Here is a 9,994-nt window from a genome sequence, read left to right on the forward strand (position 1 = left end):
TATCCCTGATGAAGGCATAATGACTAGAACTGCAGTTTTATTGATAAAAACTCAAAGATGCACAACGATGTTTTAAAGATAGAGTTTGCAGATAACAACAAAAGAAATAAAATCAGTACAGCATGACAACAGACAGCAGGAAAATAGCTAGTCATATATTTCTGATAAAAATGACTGGATGAATCTGAACTCCTTAATAATCATCATCAGCTAAGGTTACTTGTGTTCACTTCCCAAGACGAGCAGCTCAGTCATCTCTGCACCCTAATGAGACACAATACTGTGACAGATATTCCAGTGCTCCCATTCTAAAGGGCTGCCAGTAATTATTCCACAAATTAAGCTGGATACCCCAATAATATGGAAATCATTCAGCTATGCTGTGAGATAATTCTTGGGGACCATAATCATTAATCAGAGCCTCACAGTGTTAACCAGAGTCAAAACCACAAAAGCAAGCCAGTTTCTGTCTTGGAGACTTCACACTTCGGACACACACCACACACAGCACATGAATAAACAAACAACAGCTGAGTGAGAGTGAAAATGAGTAACATCACCTGCCCATACATTCCCTTGAGTTTGCATTTGCTTTGGCTTCTGTGTGAAACACTTTGTTAATGCAGGTTAAAATCTTTTGGTACCCAGGAATGGAATCAAAAGGGTTTCTGGACGCTGTCTTACAGTAAGAGTTACGCATCAGAAAATTTCAGAATATTTTGAACCAGAAAAAAACCCCAACTCCTACTTACCATAACCAAAATAGCAAAGATATTTTTAAATGGTTAGTATATACTCAGCTGAAAAGGAAAGAGACAGTGCTTAAGCAGATCAAATCCAGTAATAAAAATACTCACAAAATAATACTTATTCAACAGGAATCTTAAAAAATTCCAAGTTACATATATAAGAGAAGGATCAACACACAGCAACATTAAAATGCCTCCAACCGGTCCTTGTACGGCATGATTCAGTGCAGTTCGACTGCCTATTACAACTTACAGCAGTTGCACTTCTTCCAGCATGATGGGTTTGCATTTGCTACTTTGCTCTACATTCGCTACCAATCTTGCACTGCAGGCCTTTTTTTCCCCCAAAAAATACAGACATAGATTTATTTTTTTCCCAGTACTGTTGAGATTTTTTTCTGAAATCAGTATCAGATAAATTCAGAAAGTCAAAGCGTCACTCTATGAGCACAGGGAGAGCAGGAGCATCTCAGGTCTGTGGCCTCCATTTAAAGAGGCAGCTGTTTGCTGGCATGACATCACTAGATCTTTAGGTCCTTTTATTAAGGTTGAGTTTTCCATTAGTGTTAAATTCCTTTTCCTGGACTTCCATGTACTGAGAGTTTGTGGATTAACTTGGCGCACATGCAAACTGAGGAGTCCCCATTGGTCACTGACCTACTGAAGTCTTCATCTTCCTGGCCAGAGCTGAAGCATGACATGCCTCCTTGGCAAAGGTGCTCCTGACTAACACTTCCTACGAAGAGGTAAGTTGGTGGACAATAAACAGCCTCAGGCTCCGGTTAAACTGCTGCTGGTTGGAGCAGGGAACACACGGCTGGCGAGGTGAAGGGGACGTGTAACTCACAGCACCTGTGTAATGCACCGCCAATAATTCCAGCTGTTAGGCAAAATCGGGATGACAAGAACTGTGCTAACTGAGATCAGATCTGGTGCCTGAAATTGTATGTGGCAGTTAGCGAACTGGCCCCGAATTAAACTCTAACATCCGTGTGAGGTTTCTAGTGGTGCACTTGAATTGGTTCTCGCAGGTTTTGAGCAAGTGACAGTCAGTCCCAAGGTGCTGCCAGCTAATGACAGCAGTGGCCTTCACTCCTCAAACTGATGGTGAAAGATTTGCTTTGTCCCCAAGAAGGATTTCATTTCGTCACATTTAATTAGAGCAAACACCATTTTCTGCTGTACAGATGGTTTGTGGGATTCTGAAGTGAAGGACTCACTTAAGGTACAACCAAAGTGCCTGCATCAAAGGCTGTGGTGTCCTATGTGAGTGTCTGTCCCAGGGACTGACCTGGCCAGGCCACGTTGAGATAAATATCTCCTCCTGCTGCCTGACTGAACCAAAATCATTCGGAGCATCAGAAGTGGGAGCAGAGGAGAGCGTTGCTGCTTCTGTGCAGTACAATATTATAAAGATATTGTAAAGTACCTTCATACAACCCATGCAAAAGCTTCGGTGAGAGGATATTGTCTAAAAAACACGCTGAACATCCAAGAGCCAATGCAAAAAATCATCAGTAAAGTGGGCTTTTCCAGTTGATCAGGCTGTCTCGCTGAAGCATTCGTTTCTAGGTGGCTGGTTTGCAAGTGTGCCTTTACAGAGGGTACTCCAGAGACGGGCACCTGTTTTTTTTAAACTGATTTCCTACAACCATTTCTTTTTCTTTTTGGCTACAGTTTTATCTTCTCACAGTTCCTGGAAGCCAGCAATTACACATTTGAAGCCTGTCAGAAAACACTGAACTATCATAATGGAAAAAAATTGTCCTTGCCCTTTTGGGTGACTTGGAGGAATTATTTTGCTCTTTTACTCATTAAAAGAATGGGAGTGGAGATTTCTTTTTGTCAAAAGATAAAAGTTGTGTACAAAAGAGGTGTTCTACGCTGGGAAAGATACCAGCATAGTTGCAGGAATTTCAGTAACCAGCAATGTATAACAAAGCTGGTAGCTAAACAAAATGTGTTAACTATGAATAAGAAACTAAAATTAAAAAAAAAAAGCACACACTGAGCATCAGAAAGAGAAATAATTTGTTAGCAGGCTATATTTATTTAAGCCATGTTAACAATATCTTGCAGTTTGGGGCCTCATCTGAGCAGGTAAGGCTTTGTTTAATTTATGATAGCACAGTGCTTTGCAAAGCACAGTTAAACCCAGTTCCTTGGGCATTGCATAAAAGCAGTTAAGTAAAAGGCAATGATTTTTTACTTTTACTGATTCTGACTGACATTATTTTGCTGTCACTATGAAAGTTTTTCCACAGATTTTTGAGTTTTTTCACCCACTTGCTTTCACATGATACTAATCTGTTAACACTGCAGTGAAAGAAATTGTTGTTTTAACAATAAGCAATAAAGTCCATGAGCATTGAAAGAGCTGACCGTGTCACTATAATGAGCAAAAGAACACTTCTGTGGTTTGTTTTTCCTCAGAAATTGTAAATTCCCCAAAAGATCATTGTGAATTGTTATCCAGTGTATTCACCTGGCAGTTCAAAGTAAAAAAAACTGTTCACATGATATTTCTTATTTAAGAGGATTTTTCTGTTATGAAATCCTCATTCAGAGGAAAGAGGACTTAATCGTGCAAGAAATCTTACTATCTTGAGGAGGATCATGCACATGAGAATCTTTAGTATTAATAACCATTATTAAAAGAGTTTGTTATTAGAGACATCAAATAAATTTTATCTGTTTTTCAGTCCCTAAAGACAGTATATGGCATTTGCCCTACATTGGTATTAGATAGAGACCAAATCCATGAAGAAATTAAGGTCAGAGTACAATTTGCAGCTTTGCATTTGTCATCATATTTACCCTTGCCCATGACTAGTTTCATCGGGGCCTAAAAGTCAATGCTCAAATAGACTCTCACCATCATCTTAAGAGTAAGTGTTTCTTGGGAGTGATTATATGTAGGAGTTTTTTTTAGATTTTTATTTCTGTAACATTTGTTTCAGGCGTTTAATCATAGAATGGCTACAGTTGGAAGGGACCTTAAGGATCATCTCATTCCACCCCCTGCCCTGGGCAGGGACACCTCCCACCAGCCCAGGTTGCTCCAAGCCCCGTCCAACCTGGCCTTGAACCCCTCCAGGGATGGGGCAGCCACAGCTTCTCTGGGCCACCTGGGCCAGGGGCTCACCACCCTGACAGCCAAGAATTTCTTCCTCACATCTCATCTCAATCTCCCCTCTTCCAGTTTAAAACTGTTCCCCCTCATCCTATTGCTCCACTCCGTCATAAAGAGTCCCTCACCAGCTTTCCTGTAGGCCCCTGTCAGGTACTGGAAGGCCATTATAAGGTCTCCCCGGAGCCTTCTCTTCTCTAGGCCGAATGATAAATACGAGCATTTCTACATTGTAGTCATAGCAGAGGCTGTGAATCAGTGAAGACTCTACCCTAGCAGTCACATCAGCATGTGCAGTACGGGCTGATTTAGCCCACTGAGGCGCAGAGGGGGCACCAGACTCGAGTGACATTCAGGGTCCCTTCTGGCCCAGAGGCAGAGGGATGGCGGAGATCAGTCAGCTGGGGCCATCTGTACCCCATGTCACCCTCTCACGCTCAGGAGGGCACAGACGGCTGTGAGGTGACCATGGGGCACACCAGCCCCAACAGCACCAGAGCACGGAGCCGTCCTGCTCTTGGACTGTGTGGGGACCAGCCCCTGGATGCAGCAGGCACACCTGGGTCAGGCAGGAGAAGGGCATTTGGGCCAGTCTTGGCTGGGAACTAGGAGACTGTCAGGGGCAGAAATGTTACCAAACTCCTCCAAAACTGAATCTGCCCCCATCCTTGGCGCAGGAGCAGCCAGTCCTTTCTATGCCCTCAGCAAGGCTAGAGCTGGCTCTGCACTGAGCAATTAACCTAACAGCAGCAAGAAAAGCCTTTATGCACAAAAAAAGCAGAACACAAGTAAGCAAACAAATCCCTCTCTATTTCTCCTACAATATTCACAAACTCTTTCTGCAACATTTGACTTTAAACTTAATTTTTGTAACAAAGTCCAATTTTTATCATGTCTAGACCTCAGACAGCAGCAGGTCACAAGGTGACTTTTTCTCTCCTTCCAGCAGAGGCAACACTTTCTCACTCTGTAGCTTTACGCTCCTGGTAAAAGACAACAGACACGTTCATTCCCTTTTGATATTACTTGTTCAAGGAAAACAATAAAAGATACGAGGTTTTAAAATTGGTTTCATGAAGATTTATGTGAGCACTGCAGTCAGTTCTACTTCACACAAAGACCTTGCAGGCAAGTCCCTGCAGGCTCAGAAGTGTTTAGCTCACAAGTTCATTAGGTACCCAATAAAGACAGAGTAAAAATCTCAGAACAACCCAAACTCCAAATATCTTCTGTTCATTCACGTAACTTGTTTTCTTCAACACTTAAAATCTTTATGGCAAAGTCCCTGTGAACCTCAATCTCTTCCATTTGGCAAACTGAACAGAGGTGCACAGAGTCCATACAGACATTTTAACATTCTCCTTGCAGCTGTGGACGGGAGGAAAGCAAACGAGAAGGCTCAGAATGTCGTCAGCATTCACAGCTACAGTGAGCACCAGACTAGCACCAGCACTGGGAAGTCAATTTTTAGTTCCTTTAGAAATGGGCCGACACTGCAATATTTAACTCCAAGTCCCAATATCCCTGAAAGCTGAAGTTCTTTGAATGAAAGATATTTGTTCAAATCCCTCTCTGATGCCCATATTAAAAGCTACTTCCCAATAAAACTGAGCCAAAACAAAATCTTGGATCTGGGATGCCAAGTACTTTTGGCTACAGTTCAGAAATTCATAGCTTGCGGTGAGCATGTGACTGATTTGGTGGTCATTTTATTTCTTTATTATTTATATTTTTTTAGGTATCAGAAATTAAACTGTAAGCATATGCTGCCCTAAAAAAAGAATCTAGGTTTGGGACAGGGCTTGTGCAAGTGTCACGAGCACATCTGTCCATCTAGCTCACTCTCCTCCTCCTCACCGCAGGAAAGGCTTGTGCTTGTGGCTGCTGAGAGCAGCCCCAGACCGTGCCTGGTCTGCACAACCTGATCTCACCCAAAACATGTCAGGAACAGGCTAACAAGCAGGAATACGAACATTTGCATGCTGGTGCTCAAGTCTATGTCCCAACCCATGTAGTTGATTAGTACAGATGTAGCCTTAAGTGGTGACAGTCAGTAAACAGTACTTTAATGGCTTTATGTTCTAAGGTCCAGGGTGTATATACAGGAACAACAAGGAGCCACTGTCCACATACTCATCCACTTGCCTGCTTGCTCACATGGGCCAGTGCAGGGGAGGGCAATGAGTCTCCCACTCAAACAGCCCTGACGACCCTCAGCACCAGGCTGGGGTAGCCCGGCTAGGGCTCGCTGCTGCTCAGCCATGCCCAAGGCTACAAGCAGAAGGGTTCTACCCTTTAGCCACCATGCAGCTGAAAATAAATATAGTTCATGGCACTGCTTTCTCCCATGCAGTCCTCTGCTAGCAGGGCCTGAAGAGAGCTGGAAGAAAGAGAGATGGGTCCCGGGTATGTGAAAGCTTGGTGAGGACCTATGCGGCTCCTACCAAAACTTCAAAATCACTTTCTTTGTGGTACCTGTAATCCTAGCTGGAAGTATGGTACTGAAATAAGGGAAATATTATTTGCATACTTGCAATTTCTAAAAATATAGACTATTCTGAAGCAGCATGGACACCACTGGCCTGTGCACTTGGTTACATCCATTTGTTTAGCCAGACGTTCACAGCCAGCTATGTTGTGAACTATAATAGTGGCCATCTCTTGCTTTCTACTTAAAGCCTGAATTTGAACATTTATGTCTGTCAGTAGACTCTGATTCAGGTCTGAGCTCCAGTTCCTCAGGTAGTTTTCCAAAGCAATTCTCTGACAAAACAAAATCAGTAAGAGTCACTATCCAGCCAATGGTATCTCATTAGCGTGATATAAATCAAACATAACACGACCTTGCCTTCTACTCAGATTTATTTATACTTGTTTGGGGCCAAGTCTGTTATTCTCTCACGGCTAAATTTCATTCTATGAGATTGATGGTGTTATAAGTGTTAACACCTACCCCGGAGATTCCCGAGAAAAAAGGAAAAACACTAAATTCCCATCTGCCGTTTGACAGAACATCACATCTATGTATCTGTCTGTTGTGGAGCATCTTTGGTTGTGGGTGTCCTACAGGATTTATCTTCAGGAACAGGAAGTTCCTCACATATCTGTAGGTTTCTTTTTCAATGTAAACATAATTTGAAATTTCTCTCACTTAAATTGTTTTTACAATTGACTTTCATGAACAAAATCCTAATGAAATATCATGTAAGAGGCCAGATAAAAGGTCTTATTAAATTAATCCCTTGTTAGGAAGGAACCTCAGAGGAAAAATAGGAGAGCAGAAGAAAAGATTGGAGAAACCCCTGCAGAGTATAACATTGAAATAGTAAAGACTTCAGTCAAGTCCCATGAAGATCAACAGAAGCCTTCCACTCTCACCGAGTAGTGGATTTTCTGCCAGGGGTCTCAGCCAGACTGCCCAGCACCATTAGTGCTGGCACGGGCATCCTTCGCCCATGCTGATCCCACACTGCCTTCTGCAGCAACGGCACCACCCTGACTCCGTCTGCAGGGGATAAATACTTTAAATCACTCCTTCTCTTAGCTTGTTGGAAATTACTATTTTCCTTGGGTAATTCTGAAGGACATAGTCCACAGAGATTCTCAGTAACTAAATATGTTTTGGAGTAAGGTACAAGAAAGAGAAGTCCTACCCTGTCTTTTGTATGGTGCACATACAGGCTGGTTTTGTGCATTGGGAATTCCTCCTGTCACCAACAATCATATAATAGATTTTTTTATTCGAGAACTGTGTGACACAACCCTGAACCATCACCAGGCACAGGTCCCACAGCCTGAAAATAACTGCTTATTACTTTACCTATTTGAAGATAACACGTGCCTCAGTCTGTAGAGAATATGGAAGAAAATGTTCAATGTATGCATTAAACTAAGCATCACTTATTTATAACATTCCCACCCAGAAGAAAATTACGGAAACAAAAACAAGTTACATTTTGCAACTAGCCACAGTAATTCAGCAAAATATACTAAAAAAAAAACATTAGCAAAGCTAAAGAAACTGTTTATTCAAATGACAAAGTACTTAATCTGCAGGAGTGACAAATAGATCAATAGTTACAGAGCAAGCAAAGAAGCTTTCATCCAGAGTCACAAGCTTCCTAAGACTTTTGAACTTTTATCAAAGGCTCAACACTGCCTATCTCCATCTGAGTTTTAAGCCATTCCTGAGCGGCAGTGATAAACGTGACACTCTGCTCTCTTTCCTTCCTTGAGCTTGGCTGACTTGCTCTGAAGTAGTCATACAGGTTGACAAGCACAGAACACAAAGTCCATCTGAGTAAGTTTGCTTTGTCCCCAAATACACCATGTTTAGATACAACTCACTGGAGCCATATATATAGTACCAATAAAAACAAATAAGAAATGCAGCCAGAAGTTTCTATCAGCGTATCATGACAAAGTGTCCCTGAGAAGGGTCTGACAGCACAGGAGCCAGGACAAGGGAGAGGACCAAGGTGCAGGTGAGATCATGGAGATGGACCCTGGTGGTATGGTGCTCAGCTGCAGGCAGCGCATAGACAGGAGAGACGGGGAAGCAGGAGGAGCGATAAGTCATGCAACACTGAGTCACCAAAACCCTTGCACCATGAATACACAACTGTGCAGAGGGTGAACTTAGAGCCACGCCATCCATGGGATTCCTGGCCTTTCAATGTAAAACCTGGGCATGAGGAACTGACAGGAATTTTGTTCTCCTCTGTACTTCAGATTTAATGTATAATTAGGAAAAATACCCCCTCTCTGCATTTCAGGCAGACAGTACAAAAGCTTGATTAAAAGTGCCCAGCACTAGGTAATTTTCAAACATGAAAAAGTGGACCTTAATTTTATGCTTATTCCCAATGTAGACAAATAAAATTACCACAAAATGCTCTAAGCAAACTATATCATAATGCTGTGAATACATTTAGTGTCATAAATAATTTTAAACAAAGCCTTCACTTCTGGGTTCACAGCCATGTTTTCTTGGAAGCTGCAATGAATAATGATCATGAGAGCTTTCAAAAATGAGTTATGCATGCATTGACTGAAAAAACCCTGCTCTCTGATGAAGTACAGCTAAGCCAGCCACCTATTTTATTGTGTCAAAATTTCTCTTAGAAACAACCGCAATGGTACTCTTTCATATTAAAAAATATAAATACATGCATGATGATGCAAAGTGCAGAGACTCATCCAGGGTGTGGTGGGCTCACTCAGCTCCCATGGAAGACAACTGTAGCTACATTCAATATCTTTTTGGACCTGGTCAGAGTAACTCTGGGCTTCTCAGCAGCAGAGGCCTACTTCAATTCTGCCACCCTCAGGGTGGACACAAATTTGTGTCCTTGTCCTTTCCAAGGACTAGTTGTCAATTAAATGCCTCTGTTCCCCTGCACCCAGCAGAAATCTTGTTCCCCAGATGGGAAGAAGGACAATTTTCTTTTCTGCGGCTCCCTCCCTTCTGACAGCACTGCCGAAGCCTTCAAGAAGGGCTCAGGGAAGGAGGGGGTGGCTGCGGCTGGCGAGGAGCTGCGCCACGGCCCTGCTGCCCCCCAGGACCTCTGCCTGCTCAGGCTCCCTCTCCTCGGGGACCAGTGCTGGCATCTCTCCGGGGGACAGCCCTCGGGTTTTGGCCCCACTGCTGTGGGGAACAGGACATCAGGCTTGCCTAACACTTGCAGCTTGGTTTTGGCATAATTTCTATTGCTGTACAGCACCATAGTATTTTCTAAAATGTATTTTTTACATGAAAGCTTTGTTCAGTGTTAAATGAGAGATGCCACAAAGTGGATGAGGAGGAGCAGCTGCTCTTGAAAGAAGGAAGGAACTAGAAGGCAGCAAAAATACTTAACGGTCATCAAACAGTTCAGTAAAACTAGGAGACTTCTCCCCCTTATTTTCTCAACTGAGGGATTATCAGATCTCCAGAAGGTGAAATTGATAGGCACACCAGGCACCAAAAGTCTCAGCACCGTCACAAGAAGTTCCCTGCCAGCAGCACACTGGCTGGGTGTACTGAGAACGTCCACGTGAGGCAAGCACAGGAGCATGGTGTGGAGCGCTGCTGCGCGCCACTGGGACCTGTGGGGAGCCCTCAAAATTGTTCTGA

This window comes from Chroicocephalus ridibundus, chromosome 6 (genome assembly GCF_963924245.1).
Source record: "Chroicocephalus ridibundus chromosome 6, bChrRid1.1, whole genome shotgun sequence".
NCBI classification, from domain to species: Eukaryota; Metazoa; Chordata; class Aves; order Charadriiformes; family Laridae; genus Chroicocephalus; species Chroicocephalus ridibundus.